Raw genomic sequence first — 15,149 nt, 5'->3', positions numbered from 1 at the left:
GCTTCCAAGATCCACTATTACACGGTCCATTTCAATATAAATCTTTCCCCATAAATAAGATAACTACCTAACTTTCCCGCGCTCCCGAAAATCAATTAAAACCCAAAGAAAATAAAAACTATACAAATAGAATGCATTTCCTGCAAGGGGGAGACTGGGCTACCGACACTAGGGGGAGACGGCTACCGACATGAATTCCCGCTCTCCCCTAGCCTGTTATTACACTTAGTTTTCTTTGAGTATATTTGTACTTTTGAGAGCTTGTTTGTTAAATTAGGTTGTATATTCTTGCTACATTTTTTTAAGAATAAGTGAAGGGATAAAGGGATAAAGTGTAAGAAATACAGTGTATTTCATAAATATGCCATTGAAAATAAGGAAGTTTTGAGTCACTACCTACCCTTATCTGTACACTAAACTACCCTATATTGATGTTGGAAAAACTGTGGCTACAAGCTTATGCTGATATACCCTATGATCTTTTATACAAAGATGTGTTATACACGTTCCAAAATTGAAGCACTCATCTCGTGTCATGTGTACGAGTTTGTCTCAGTCTGCCTGACGCAAGCGCGAAGGTGTACACCGGTTAATACATTTCCACAAATAACGTGTATTAAGCAACAAAATGCCGACCTGCGTTATGTTGAAATGCTCAAATTATCCGCGGAAGCGCAAAAAAATTGACGGCGTCACATATCATTGGTAAGTAAAAGCTGAAATAATCCGTTTTCTTCGGTTTAATCTTGAATTAAATAAACCCAGCCGCCATTTTTGCCGGCTGACAGAAAGAGATAAGTTTATGTTCTTATCAGCGAGAATGACAAGGACGCACCAACTGCGTACATAGATTATCATAGCAGACGCGTCATGGTAAGTTGCATTCATTGTTTGGTGCTTGTCGTACAAATAAGAGAAATATAAATTTCAACTTTAATATTACAGTTTTTTACTTGAACACATTTTTTCTTGTAATTAAGTACAACAATTGGCAAATTAAACATTATTATTGTCCGGGTCGCGTCAATTAAATAAATAGGTATATTGCTGTTTATACAAAGATTACTACAAAATTAGTATTTATTGTCAGGCATTTCATTTTCTCACACAATAACAATTATTATAACATAAAATTGTTAGTAAAATAAAGGATTTTGTTGTTAATTGAGTTTGCTTTTTGTCATAATGTTTCTTACTTTACTATTGAAGAAATTGATTTGACTAGTAGTAAACTTTAAAAATTCATTCTATATAATTTTATGCAAATTTGGGAAAAAAGGTGTTTGAGAACGTTTCATTACCATTAACCAATTAAACTTAATTGGGTATTTCATACCCCGCCTAAGTAAAATCCACAGTGTCTCGGGTAAAGAAAATAGTCTCAATGTGTACAATTATTATTCTATTAAAAAAAACATAACTAACAAAAGTAACAATGATAAGTATAATATAATATCTTTTATTTACATAACTAAATGTGAAAACTTTTTACTTCGGTAGCGAGTACATTACCATATAGAACTCACTGAAATGATTTGCACCTTCTGTCAAACATCTTATTCTTTGATATTTCTTTTTCTTAAAAGTTTTACGCTTCGCGCCATATTCACTGTTTGCCGTCGTGTTATGGTGGTATCACTGATTTACCAAATTCAAGCGCAAGTGACAAACACTAGCCGTCTCTTTTTTACTTAGGTATTCTTTTAATGGTGCCGTCTCTTTTACGCATTTGCGTATGAAGTTGTAAACAAATTGTAACTAATGCTGCCGTGACGTTGGCAGCATTGGTTGGCATCATTTTTTTCGCTTGATATGTTAGTGTATGGCATATCTAGTATAAAAGATCATAGGATATACCTACATAAATCGGGGTTTTCGGTGCGGGAATGATTTCGTGTATTTATAACTTTGTTTATTGTAAAATAATTACCAAAGTAGCAAGGTCCAAATGTGCTTAGAAATGTTAAATTAGTATCGTTTTTCAGTTTTTACCTGTTATTTTGGCTAGTGTAAAATATTCCCGCACCGAAAACCCCGATGTATGCTGATATATAACGATATCGTAATAAAACGCTTATTATATATAGGTACTGACTTTAATAACAATTTATCAACGTAATATTTGAAATTTATGGATTATCGGATTGTCGCCTAACTAATAATTAATATCCCTCCAAACTTTACCCAATATCACAATCGAACTTTTTGAAACAACTGTTATGAATATTGACGAAATGTTCTCATGAATATATTTTATTTAGTACCTACCTATTTGATTCGTGAACTACAGTTTGAATGTGACTAACTAACTTATTTATATTATAAAGTTTTGTCGTCAAATCAAAATGTTTAGCCCGAATTACGATGAACTAGAAATCTGCGTAGGTAGGTAGGTATGCAACGCTAAAGAAAATAGAGGTTAAAACTCGCAAATCCCACTATGAAACTCGGGAAATTGTATAGAACTTAAAATTGACACACCTACCTACTTATTAGGTATTAGGTAATAATTATTTAAGTTTTTACTACAATCAGCGCCATAAAAATAAAAAGTGATATTCGAGATTTATCGAGATACATCAGAAAATTTTGTCCGGAAAACATTTATCACTTTGTTCTATCTATCTATACATATAATAAAGCTGAAGACGGTCGAAAGTCTGTACATGGAAGATATTTGAAAAAAAGTTGGCTGGGGATACTTAGAATCGATAACAGAACACGTTCCAAAAGTTTTTAGAATTTTTGTCTGTTTGTCTGTTTATCTGTTTATCTGTTTGTCTGTTTATTTGAACGCGCATCACGTGAAAACGGCTGAACGGATTTTGATGAAAACTTTACTAATCTGTCGAGAAAATCTCCGGCCAGGTTATAGGCTATAAAAATTCAAACCCTAAAAGGGGGGGTAGCCACAACACTCGATTGACTTAAGTTTGCCCCTGAATCTTATGGCGCTACTTAGGAAGGAGGGGCAAACTTTTTTCAAATATGTGCTACCACTATTGAGTACCCTGGTAAACTAACAGATGGAGCTGAATTTAATACGTTGTGACAAGAATAAGCCACCGAGGAAAGATTTTGCCAAATTAACTCTAAGTTTAGAAGACACGGATATCAACAAAAATAATTGAATAATTACGTTGATTTAATAAATTAATAATATATCGAAAAATGTTCGCGCTCGCTTCGCTCGCGTTTTCAATAACTTTCTAAGATATGGCGACTGCAGCAGCATTACTCTGTTGCAACGTTGCTGCTGCAGCACTGTCAATTTTCGTGATAAAATGATGTGACTGACTTCCATACTAAAAGTAAAAATGTACAACTGTCTAACTGTCTATCAAATTGGGTTTTTATATCGAAAAATTTTCGCGCTCGCTTCGCTCGCGTTTTCTATTACTTTCTAAGAGATGGCGACTGCACCAGCATTACTCTGTTGCAACGTTACTGCTGTAGCACTGTCAATTTTCGTGATAAAATGATGTGACTGATTTCCATACTAAAAGTAAAAATGTACAACTGTCTATCAAATTGCGTTTTTATATCGAAAAATATTCGCGCTCGCTTCGCTCGCGTTTTTAATCACTTTCTAATATATAGCCACTGCAGCAGCATTACTCTGTTGCAACGTTACTGCTGCAGCACTGTCAATTTCCGGATAAAATGATGTGACTCATTTCCATACTAAAAGTAAAAATGTACAACTGTCTATCAAATTGCGTTTTTATATCGAAAAAGTTTCGCGCTTGCTTCGCTCGCTTTTTCAATAACTTTCTAAGATATGGCGACTGCAGCAGCATTACTCTGTTACAACGTTATTGCTGAGCACTGTCAATTTTCGTGATAAAATGATGTGACTCATTTCCATACTAAAAGTAAAAATGTACAACTGTCTATCAAATTGCGTTTTTATATCGAAAAATATTTTCGCGCTCGCTTCGCTCGCGTTTTTAATCACTTTCTAATATATAGCGACTGCAGCAGCATTACTCTGTTGCAACGTTACTGCTGCAGCACTGTCAATTTTCGTGATAAAATGATGTGACTGATTTCCATACTAAAAGTAAAAATGTACAACTGTCTATCAAATTGCGTTTTTATATCGAAAAATTTTCGCGCTCGCTTCGCTCGCGTTTCAATAACTTTCTAAGAAATGGCGACTGCAGCAGCATTACTCTGTTACAAAGTTGCTGCTGCAGCACTGTAAATTTTCGTTATAAAATGATGTGACTAATTTCCATACTAAAAGTAAAAATTTACAACTGTCTATCAAATTGCGTTTTTATATCGAAAAAGTTTCGCGCTTGTTCCGCTCGCTTTTTCAATAACTTTCTAAGATATGGCGACTGCAGCAGCATTACTCTGTTACAACGTTATTGCTGAGCACTGTCAATTTTCGTGATAAAATGATGTGACTCATTTCCATACTAAAAGTAAAAATGTACAACTGTCTATCAAATTGCGTTTTTATATCGAAATATTTTCGCGCTCGCTTCGCTCGCGTTTTTAATCACTTTCTAATATATAGCGACTGCAGCAGCATTACTCTGTTGCAACGTTACTGCTGCAGCACTGTCAATTTTCGTGATAAAATGATGTGACTGATTTCCATACTAAAAGTAAAAATGTACAACTGTCTATCAAATTGCGTTTTTATATCGAAAAATTTTCGCGCTCGCTTCGCTCGCGTTTCAATAACTTTCTAAGAAATGGCGACTGCAGCAGCATTACTCTGTTGCAAAGTTGCTGCTGCAGCACTGTCAATTTTCGTTATAAAATGATGTGACTGATTTCCATACTAAAAGTAAAAATTTACAACTGTCTATCAAATTGCCTATTTATACTGAAAAAATTTCGCGCTCGCTTCGCTCGCGTTTTCGATCACTTTCTAAGATATGGCGACTGCAGCAGCATTACTCTGTTGCAACGTTACTGCTGTAGCACTGTAAATTTTCGTGATATAATGATGTGACTGATTTCCATACTAAAAGTAAAAATGTAGAACTGTCTATCAAATTGCGTTTTAATATCGAAAAATTTTCGCGCTCGCTTCGCTTGCCTTTTTAATCACTTTCTAATATATAGCGACTGCAGCAGCATTACTCTGTTGCAACGTTACTGCTGCAGCACTGTCAATTTTAGTGATAAAATGATGTGATTGATTTCCATACTAAAAATAAAAATGTACAACTGTCTATCAAATTGCGTTTTAATATCGAAAAATTTTCGCGCTCGCTTCGCTTGCCTTTTTAATCACTTTCTAATATATAGCGATTGCAGCAGCATTACTCTGTTGCAACGTTACTGCTGCAGCACTGTCAATTTCCGGATAAAATGATGTGACTGATTTCCATACTAAAAGTAAAAATGTACAACTGTCTATCAAATTGCGTTTTAATATCGAAAAATTTTCGCGCTCGCTTCGCTCGCGTTTTTAATCACTTTCTAATATATAGCGACTGCAGCAGCATTACTCTGTTGCAACGTTACTGCTCCAGCACTGTCAATTTTCGTGATAAAATGATGTTACTGATTTCCATACTAAAAGTAAAAATGTACAACAGTCTATCAAATTGCGTTTTAATATCGAAAAATTTTCGCGCTCGCTTCGCTCGCGTTTTTAATCACTTTCTAATATATGGCGACTGCAGCAGCTTCACTCTGTTGCAACGTTACTGCTGCAGCACTGTCAATTTCCGGATAAAATGATGTGACTGATTTCCATACTAAAAGTAAAAATGTACAACTGTCTATCAAATTGCCTATTTATACCGAAAAAATTTCGCCTCCAGGGGAGAGGGAGAGAAATTAGGATTAGAAATTAGCCGCTTACTGACACAGACCGAATTCCACGCGGGCGGAGCCGCGGGCACAGCTAGTTAGCAATATATCCATGTTTCAAAACTTCTAACTCGTCAAAAGATATCTCTGGTCCCGAAATACGCCGTGCATACGAAGATTTATGCATGAAAGACAGAACACGCCGCCACAACTATTTAAGAGGACTACTTTGGTCAGATTAATTTATTAACTAAAGTGGAAGTTGCTCTAAGATAGGGCACAGAATAAATAATAGTACTAGGTAAGTACAGAAGACTCACTCTCTAACAAAACGCGTATGTTACGATCAGCACAGATATGGCCGCTAGGTGGCGACAGCGTCACGCGCGGCTTATGGCAAACCCCAAAATTGGGGCCGAACGGATGTACTTTTAGCTACCTGTAGCAAAGCGACGAAATCGCGGAGTGAGCCACGCCTGTACGGCTACCACCAGTTTTGACATTGACATAACGCTCACGTTTACGTAACTTACTTTCTATGCATCTCGCTCGTACTCGCATATGCGAGCAATAGTGCAAGCGAGATGTACAGAAAGTAAATTACGTAGACGTGAGCGTTATGTCAATGTTAAAACTGATGGTAGAGGCTCTGGATAGGGATAGTAAACCGCAGAGTACATATGTAGACACAGACTTACCCTAGGAAGACCCAGGGCAAATTTTGTGCTTTTTAATTTGAAACTTTCTTTTTCTATAAGAGTTCCAAACTTGAATTGAATTTGTACTTCTACAAGTACACGCCGTACACGGGGACTTACCTAAGTTGCATGATCATCAAATCTCTAGATTCTAGAATGTTATAAATGATTCTAGAATGATATAAATCTGTTTTCTTCAGATCCCGTTTAACACTGAATGGATTAAACATTCTAGAATCTAGAGATTTGATGATAGTGCACCTTGTACTTGTACAAGCACAAATTCAATTCGACTTGGAACTCTTATCTCAAACCCAAATTCCAGGAATCAACCCTATTTACTATTTTGCTCTGAACTAAAATAGGAAGTAATTATCTCGCTTAGAGTTTCGCCAACTTTATCAATTTCCTAACACAAATTTAAAGCCATTGTCAGTTTTCAATAAAGCACTAAAATTCTCATAAAGCAATATTACCTGAGGGCCTACCGCGAACCACATTCGACGTGTTGCCTCTCTATCGCACTTGTAAAGTCGTACGTAAGTGTGACAGGGAGGCAACACGTCGAACGTGGTTCGCGGTAGACCCTCTGAGGTAAGCTCGCACGAGTTCCGAGCTCCACGTAATCTTATGAAGCCTTGCGATAGTCAGTAATCAAATATGGCTCGAACCTGAAGTATATTATGTTACACGGTATGTGCTGAGATATTAAATGGTCTTATATACTTAATGTTACTTAAGAAGATGAGCTTTTGGGTAAATAACTACGGTGTAGCAGTGTAGCTCTGCTCGGTAGCCACAATGTCTCAAGAGAATTCACGGATAGGAGAATCTAAGTGAATCGCAAAAAAAAAGAAAGTGTTTCAGACTGATATAATTGTTGGTTAGGTATCAATATAATATTTTACTGTGTGTCCTAATTTTATTCTTTTGATTTTTCTGACCAGTCTTGGTACATACCATTACAATGCAATTTTTTTAAGCAAAGCCAGGGAATATCACAGATCAAAAGTTTGTTTTCTAGAATTTGCTGAATAATGACCTTTCGTCTAAGTTGGTCTAAGACCTCTATATATGTAACCCAAAAGCAAACTATCGCGTTAAATATTCAAAGTTATTCACAGTAGTGATCATTGTTTGACTACCACTACTCAAAACATACAAAATAAACCACTAACAGAGTGTTCCGCACTCACAACGAGTACACTTTAACAAAATGGTTGCCACTGTAACAAGTACGTGAAAAAGCCGCCATTTTACGCGGACACGCAGCGCCCGTTCCAAAATTGAATAAACTTGTAGATTTTTTGCCTGAAGTTTTATTCCGCGTTCAGTCACGTTTTGTATCTTTTATTCGGATCAAAGGTAAAATATAAATCGAGATGGTTCTAGCTACCAATGAACTTTCGATAACTACGTACCAAATCGTGCCTCATACTTAAATAACTACTACACCATAATTATTTAAATACTCTAAATAGTTCAGAATATTAAATTTAAGCTTGAGAACCATCGCAGCTGGTGGTTATTAGATAATACCTAAGTAAACACGTGAGTAGATATTTTTACTAACGTGAAATGTGAAATGTTTACTAAAGGCCCCACGTTGGGCGCCAATGTGAAAATAAAACCCGGTCAATTACACAACTAAAAACTCGTACTACGAGTCGCTGACAGTGTCAAAGCCGATATATACGCTAACGTCTACGTAATTTACTTCATATACATCTCGCTCGCACCAATATGCGAGTACGAGAGAGATGCATAGAAAGTAAGTTATGTTCTCGATAGCGTAGTCAGTGCCAAACTGGTGGTAGCCACACTAGTTTAAAGGCCGGTTGTGAAGTTTAGGATGGGAATTACTTATCAGAACCCCTAGTTTAAATTTCATTCGACAGCGAGACGAGCTTTTGCGTTTCCGTTATGTCTATTTTTGTATGGGATTTTGAACAGCATGCCAAGCGGGACGTTTTGGAAACTCAAAATACCATACAAAATGACACTTAACGCAAACGCGTACATCACGTCACGCTATCGAATGAAATTTACACTAGGGATACGGGAAGCAGCGTTACATCAAGCTAAACGTTCTTTCATATTTGACCTGAATATCGTGTCGCCAAAGTTTGTCTTGGCGAAGTTTTCGTCGGGACTCAGCAGGCGGTGGCGACATGTTGACGACATTCGTTGGTTAGTACGAGGATGACCAGTAAAATGGTGCATTTTACCGACTCCTGGCAGGTGATAGTTGATCTCGTGATGCTTTCTATAGAAAACGATATATACGCCTCGGACCCGAACCGGACTCGGACTCGGGACCTGGACCCGTATCGTTCTAAGGTGAGTCGTCCTTTACGGAATTCTCTGGATCAAAAATCATTGTTTAGATTGCACCAAACATAAACACAAAAACCAAGGAGTTCATTTGTAGTTCCAGTGCCTAAGTAAACGAACGGTAAAGCTTTTACCTCAGTAATCCTATTGTGTCGAGTTCACAAACATCTAAACAAGCCAGAGTTCCAAAAATATATTTACACGACCTTATTGTCAACGTCTTAGAGGCGTGTATATATTTTTGGAACGTTGGCTTGTAAATATGTTTGTGAACTGTGTGCAGCACAAGTTGAACAAATAGTAAATTTTTCGCTGGAACCAACTGACGCGAAAAATTGAACAAACGCCATCGAAAAGCCAGACGCGAGTTCACTAAGTTTGTTTTGGTTTGTATCTAAAATTCGATTTTGCCTAAAATAAATAACCTGGGTGTGTAATGTTTATTATAATTATAAAAAACTATCGTACATATGTTATAACGCCATTTGATATATTATTATATGTTATAATGTAATTTTTATTATACGTTTCCTTTATTATATTGTGATTTCATCTAAACTGTCATTGATATAATGCCTAATATAATATCATTTTCAAATATTATATAGACATGTTTTATAATGACATTTGTTATATTATATTTTTGTATAACGGAATACTTCATACCATTTTATCAAGTATAAATACATAGGTATATTGTATAAATTTTTTTGTCATATTTAATTTACTGATAACGTAAAGTTTTACATACTTTTTATAACTAGTACGCAGCCCTACTGCTTTTGCTAGCTATTTTATTCTAGGGAGGTCGCAGTTCTAACCTAACCTAACCAATTTTTTCACGGTTATGTTCTGCGGGGGCCGCAGTTCAAACCTAACCTAAACCACTCTTTTGCCAGAGTATTTTATTCTACGGAGGGTCAAAGTTGTAACCTAACCTAACCCTCCTTTTGTTAGGTGTAGTATTCCAACCTAACCTGACCCATTTATGTCATGCAACTATTATGCCACACAAATAATTATGAGATGTCACTTGTTATAACAAATAATATGCTTTAGAGTATGTAATAATTATGACAATGTATATTATACGAAGTGTAAAGATACCTTATGACCATTATACCAATAATAACATTATGTATACCGTTAATTAGGTATTACGGTAGTATGCCATTTATTACGTTATTCAAAATAACGATATATCAAACTATAATATATGAAAAGTAATTATAACAAATGTAATGCACCCAAATAACCTTCATTCTCTAGCCGCCTAGAGGCCTATAAAAAGGTCTTCGATTTATTCTATTTGGTTATTTACTTTCGTCATATCAAATTATTCTTCTCTGACAGGAAAGAAATACTTACTTAGGGGTTGTCGATAAATTACGTCATCGTTTTTTGACCCCCTTACCTGAAATCACAGCGAAAATCACCTTAAACATTTTCATAACGACCTATAGCTTGAAACAGTCACCGGCACGTTCACTCATAATGAAAAACAATCAATCAACACAAATTAAACGCGCCTTTCAATCCGAGCCGCCATTTTGTTGTGGCCTTCACAAAATGGCCGACTCATTACGCGCCAAAGCGTTGATGAAATGACATTTATTATTGCCTCCATTCTCGCGTACTGTAAACAGGGGCACATCGTTAATTTTTCTGAAGAAAACGCCATTATTGTGAATTTCCTTCTCGTATTTTTCATTATTAATGAAAGCTGAACACCTGAATTGGAGACAGAATTCTCATTGAATCGTTTCGAAGGTAATCTAGATTTATATATCGTTTATTTTTCTACTTTTGTTTGTTTTCTAAATAACGAAATCCTCGTTTGATGATGCCAGGCACGTTGGATAATACAACGTTGTGACATCTAAGGAGGTTAAGTAAACACAAAGACTTATATGTAGGTACTTATGTTAAGGAGCCATACCGAAACTTGACGAAAGGAAAAGAACGCTGGAGCCTTAAACCCTGTGGAAGTATACTTATCTGTCTGTCTGTCTGTCTGTGATCATCGTCATCATTATTTCACGCAGACGAAGTCGAAGCTAGTAGGCCACATTGACAAAGATGTCAAATAATTTCGGAACAGTTTTCGTTTGAACTGTGTCAAATTCGTGATCCGGATTTCCACGGGAAACCTAATTAAACTTAAGAGCCCATTAACGTGCACACTAGCGCCACTGCTAAATAATCGTGACTATTTAAATTTAACAACAGGTATTTAAAAAAGGGGGCCGCTACGGACTGTATTTTGTATTTAAGTAGGTACCTTTTGAATACATCAAACTAGTTTTTATGTTGCTGGGTTCGTCGATCTATGAACTCAAAACAAAAACGGCCGTTTTAATAACTTTGGACGCATTATATCAGTTCCAAACTGGTGGTAGCCACATAGCTGTGAGAGGCCGAAAGTTTCTGGCGAAACGCACAGTTGAGGACTTTAAGAGAAATTTAATAGAGACATCTTCTGCAATGTAGTAGTTATATTCCACAAAACTCCCAAGTTTCTACAACTGTATGTGAACTCGACAAGCGAATTCGTGGAGCGAATGTGTTAAATAGTTACCTATTATAGTCAACATATTCAGAAGGTAGGTACGTGTGACCGGATGTTTAGGTAGCTTAGCCCCAGGGCAATTCGATACCCACTGCCACTTACTCTCTCCACCCTTGTTTATTTAGCACAGAAACCTAGCAAAATAAGGTTAAGAGTAATTTTAGACTTATAAATAAGTTTCTAATGTTGAGGCGTCTCTGAAACTTAATTAATAGCACTTGCCTATGTTGAACCCTTATCTTAGGTATCCTACAGGCCCTTAAACTAAAAGTAGGTCAAGCATAATTTATAACATAGTATAAGTTTTTTACACAAAACTTGTTTGCTGAACAAGTGTAGGTAAATCAAATATTTGTGACCGTAAGTCCATCAAATGTGGCCGTTCAAACGCACACACAGAGTAGGTACCTAACTAAAAACGTAGTTCCTAATACTTTGTGGGTACTCATGCTTGTAATGTACATGATACTTCATCATCATATCAGCCCTTTATCGACCACTGCTGAGCATAGGCCTCTCTTCTAGTACGCCACTTATCCCGGTCTCCAGAAGTGACCCGCAATTTTCCGGATGTCGTCCACCCAACGAGCCAACGGACGCCAGGCGCTTCTTTCATCCGAAAGCGGCCACCATTCTGTTAACATTTTAGTCCACCTGCCATCACTCTGCCTAGCAACATGTCACGCCCAATTTCATTTTAGTTTGGTAATGACGAAACCCACGTCATGCGCCTTGGTGCGGCGATGGATCTCGACATTCCTTACTCGATCTTACATAATACTTACCTACTAATAGCCCCCATTTGGTCTGTTCTGACACTTCTGACAGGATGGTAACTACGAAACCCTACACTGAGCATGGCCCGATATGCTCTTGGGCGATTTTATTTACAGCAATTCGCAACTCTCTTTTCAAATTGCGAATCCTATGTGCATATGCGTAACCAATCGGTCACAGTCTGGCAGCGCCATTATCTGCGGTCATGTTGCGTGAAGCTGAAAACCGAAATTTCATTATCTGCGTCTCTTTCTCTCTAAAGTGCGATAGAGAGGGATATAACGATATTTCCTATTTTGATAATCACGGTGGGCTGCGTGATGATGCGTAAAGAAAACCCTTTTTAACGTCATCTATATTCTTAGCGCAGAAAGTCATTTTCTTTACCCAAAAAATAAGACTCTTGGGGCATATGTGCCTAACAGGGTCCGAGGGGGGTAACAATGACAATGTTTAGCCGAAAATGGCCGAAAATTGGTAAGAATTATGTAAAGCTAAAATAAGTTTTTTCCCTAGTATTTATGATACTACATCAAGAAATTTAAACGATAACTCACGCTAGACCGGGCCGAGACCCAGGCCGAGGCGTCCGAAATGTCATTTTCTATGACGACTGATCGGTGATCACGTGGTGCTTTCCATAGAAAACGCAGCGCCGGTAGCTCCGGCCCGGCCCCGGCCCGGTCTAGCGTGAGTCATCCTTAACAGTTATAGAAGTGTAAATAGAGCATTTTATACGGACTCTATAAGAGTCGCTTAACTTCAAACTCGGGTAAATCCATCTGTCAGATTATGCGATTTTGGTATTAAGAAAAGGTAATAGGGTAAATATTTGCTGAGAGGGTCGAATGGATTTACCCGAGTTTGAAACTAAGCGACACATAAGTACGATTTGACATCTGTAACTGGCATAACGGATTGGTGCATCATAGCCGCAAGGCGGGCGCCACTGTTGCGTAGGTACACGGGCAATACTGATATTTTTTGGAAGGAAGCCTTTATTAACTCACATTTATAGACGGGTCTAAAGCGAAATTTATTCAATTACCTTTATTTACCGACGTTTCGACACAGGTTTAACTGGTCGTGGTCGCGGCTAACTAATGAAGCCTTTATTCTAGAATCGCATAAACATTACTCCCGCTCTCATTTAGAGCCACCACACACTAGCGTCTCCCGAGCGTCAGCGTCTAATCAACTCTATGGCTGCTGCTCGACGCAACGTTGGCGCAACTGCGCAGCGACGCCATTTTCCATAGCGCTGACTAGACGCCGACGCTCAAAAGACGCTAGTGTAGGGTGGCCCTAAGGGCTAGGTTACTGTATGGGTCTTGCGTCCGTTCACTGAAAAAAATATGATCTATCGAGCACACATTAAAGTGAATTCATTAAGATTAACTGCTATATACAATATCAACTAATGTTACGTACGTGCGCGTTACGTACGTACGAACAGTAAACTTTACTTTAATTTGTTGGTTGGTTGATTCGTTCGATTGTATTAGGCATACCCTAAAAAGGTCGCGTCACACAAACTGACTATTTTCAACTTACGGTCCGCTAAGTACTTTCATCCCTCGAGATAAGTGGTGAAGCTAAAAGACAACAAGTAATGCGGTTTAACCCTTTACATGGGAAGGATCAGAAGGATGTAAGTTTCTTGTAAAGAGTAATACATTTCACCTGATGGTAAATGGGTTTTTAGGTGTAGCTATCAAAGGTTTCAATGCAAACAAAACAACTGTTAATCCGGTTCGAAGGACCAAGTTGAAGGAGACAATTATAAACCTTATACGTGGGTACCTAGTGTACCTACCCTAACATTAAAACATTAATATTAATTGTATTATTCGTTGGATTTCAAACCTCCCATTATCTTAACAGGATGAGTGAGAGGTGAAGTTTAACGTCATAAATATGCATTTATCACATACCAGATAAAATCGTATACCTACTGCGTTTGTATGTGTTATCAAGGCGGGAAAATTACGAAGAACGCAATAAATCAGTCAACACGCCCACAAAAACAATGTGTTCGAAAAAGGCATAAGTACTTAATATAATACTTAACTTAGGTACTTACTTAGACTACTTACCCAATATTCATTATTACTTAACTAAGAAGCCCACTGACTCCCACTCTGCGTTCGAATAACTACCCACGCAAAGCCATGTGAATAGATCAATATATCGCACAATTTCACGGCCACCGGCATCGGCAACGCAATGCCGCGATGCCGGTGCAGTAAATTAAAAAAAAACTTTATTGCTCCTAAGACAAACGAGTATATGTAGATATTTTAAATAATCAATAAACTAAATTTAGCACTTTAAACTATAATCTATCGCAATGCAGTAAAAACTTACGTAAGTTGACCAAATGCGGACGTCCAAAACTTAACACGAAAACAAATCCAATATAAAACACGAAACACTGGCAACCAAGAAACAGAAACACTCACACAGAAAAAAGAAAACGTTCGAAATTCGAACGTTTCAAAATATTGCACTTTCGGAAAAGATCGCGAGTATCGCTTGGAACGGAGCGTACGGGCGTTCCGAGCGGGGGTGATTGCGAACTGAATGGATGTGCGAACCCCGTCAACCCCGCTAGGGTGCTGGGGTTAGCGGGGGTGTCTTGACACTCGAAAGCTCGAAAGGCTGTTTCGCAATGAGTGTTTTACTAATTTCATTACACGCGAAATTGTTTTTTCGGATTTTACGCCGGCTACATTTCTACTTTTAGCGGCTAAATAGGATAGGAGCTTGTCTGGAGTTAAATTAAAGTGGTTGCAAGTTAGTGGCGAACAAATTGGACTTTGGGTTACTACTTACTCGCAGGGCGAGTCGTTTTAAACTTTAAACCATTTGTAATTTGCCAACTTTGATCCGATAGTAAGGGACTTAGCAGTATTTCGGGATGAGGTGACAGGTGGTTTTATGTTTTATTCATATCTTATACATTTAAAAGAGCAATTCTTGTATATACC

General features: G+C 37.5%; 1 protein-coding gene across 1 annotated transcript in view; it reads right to left on the bottom strand.

The window, feature by feature from the left end:
* The window catches only part of LOC134794433 (uncharacterized), a 399,097-nt gene extending 384,190 nt beyond the window's left edge, over positions 1 to 14,907 (bottom strand). Inside the window, exon 1 of the mRNA XM_063766246.1 lies at positions 14,527 to 14,907. The gene's annotated coding sequence lies outside the window, so the exon portion shown is untranslated. The remainder of the gene's footprint in view (positions 1 to 14,526) is intronic.
* Positions 14,908 to 15,149: the final 242 nt, after the last annotated feature.

The sequence above is a fragment of the Cydia splendana genome, chromosome 10 (genome assembly GCF_910591565.1).
Source record: "Cydia splendana chromosome 10, ilCydSple1.2, whole genome shotgun sequence".
NCBI lineage: Eukaryota > Metazoa > Arthropoda > Insecta > Lepidoptera > Tortricidae > Cydia > Cydia splendana.
The sequence above is the reverse complement of the archived record's forward strand: the minus strand, read 5'-3'. Positions and strand labels throughout refer to the sequence as shown.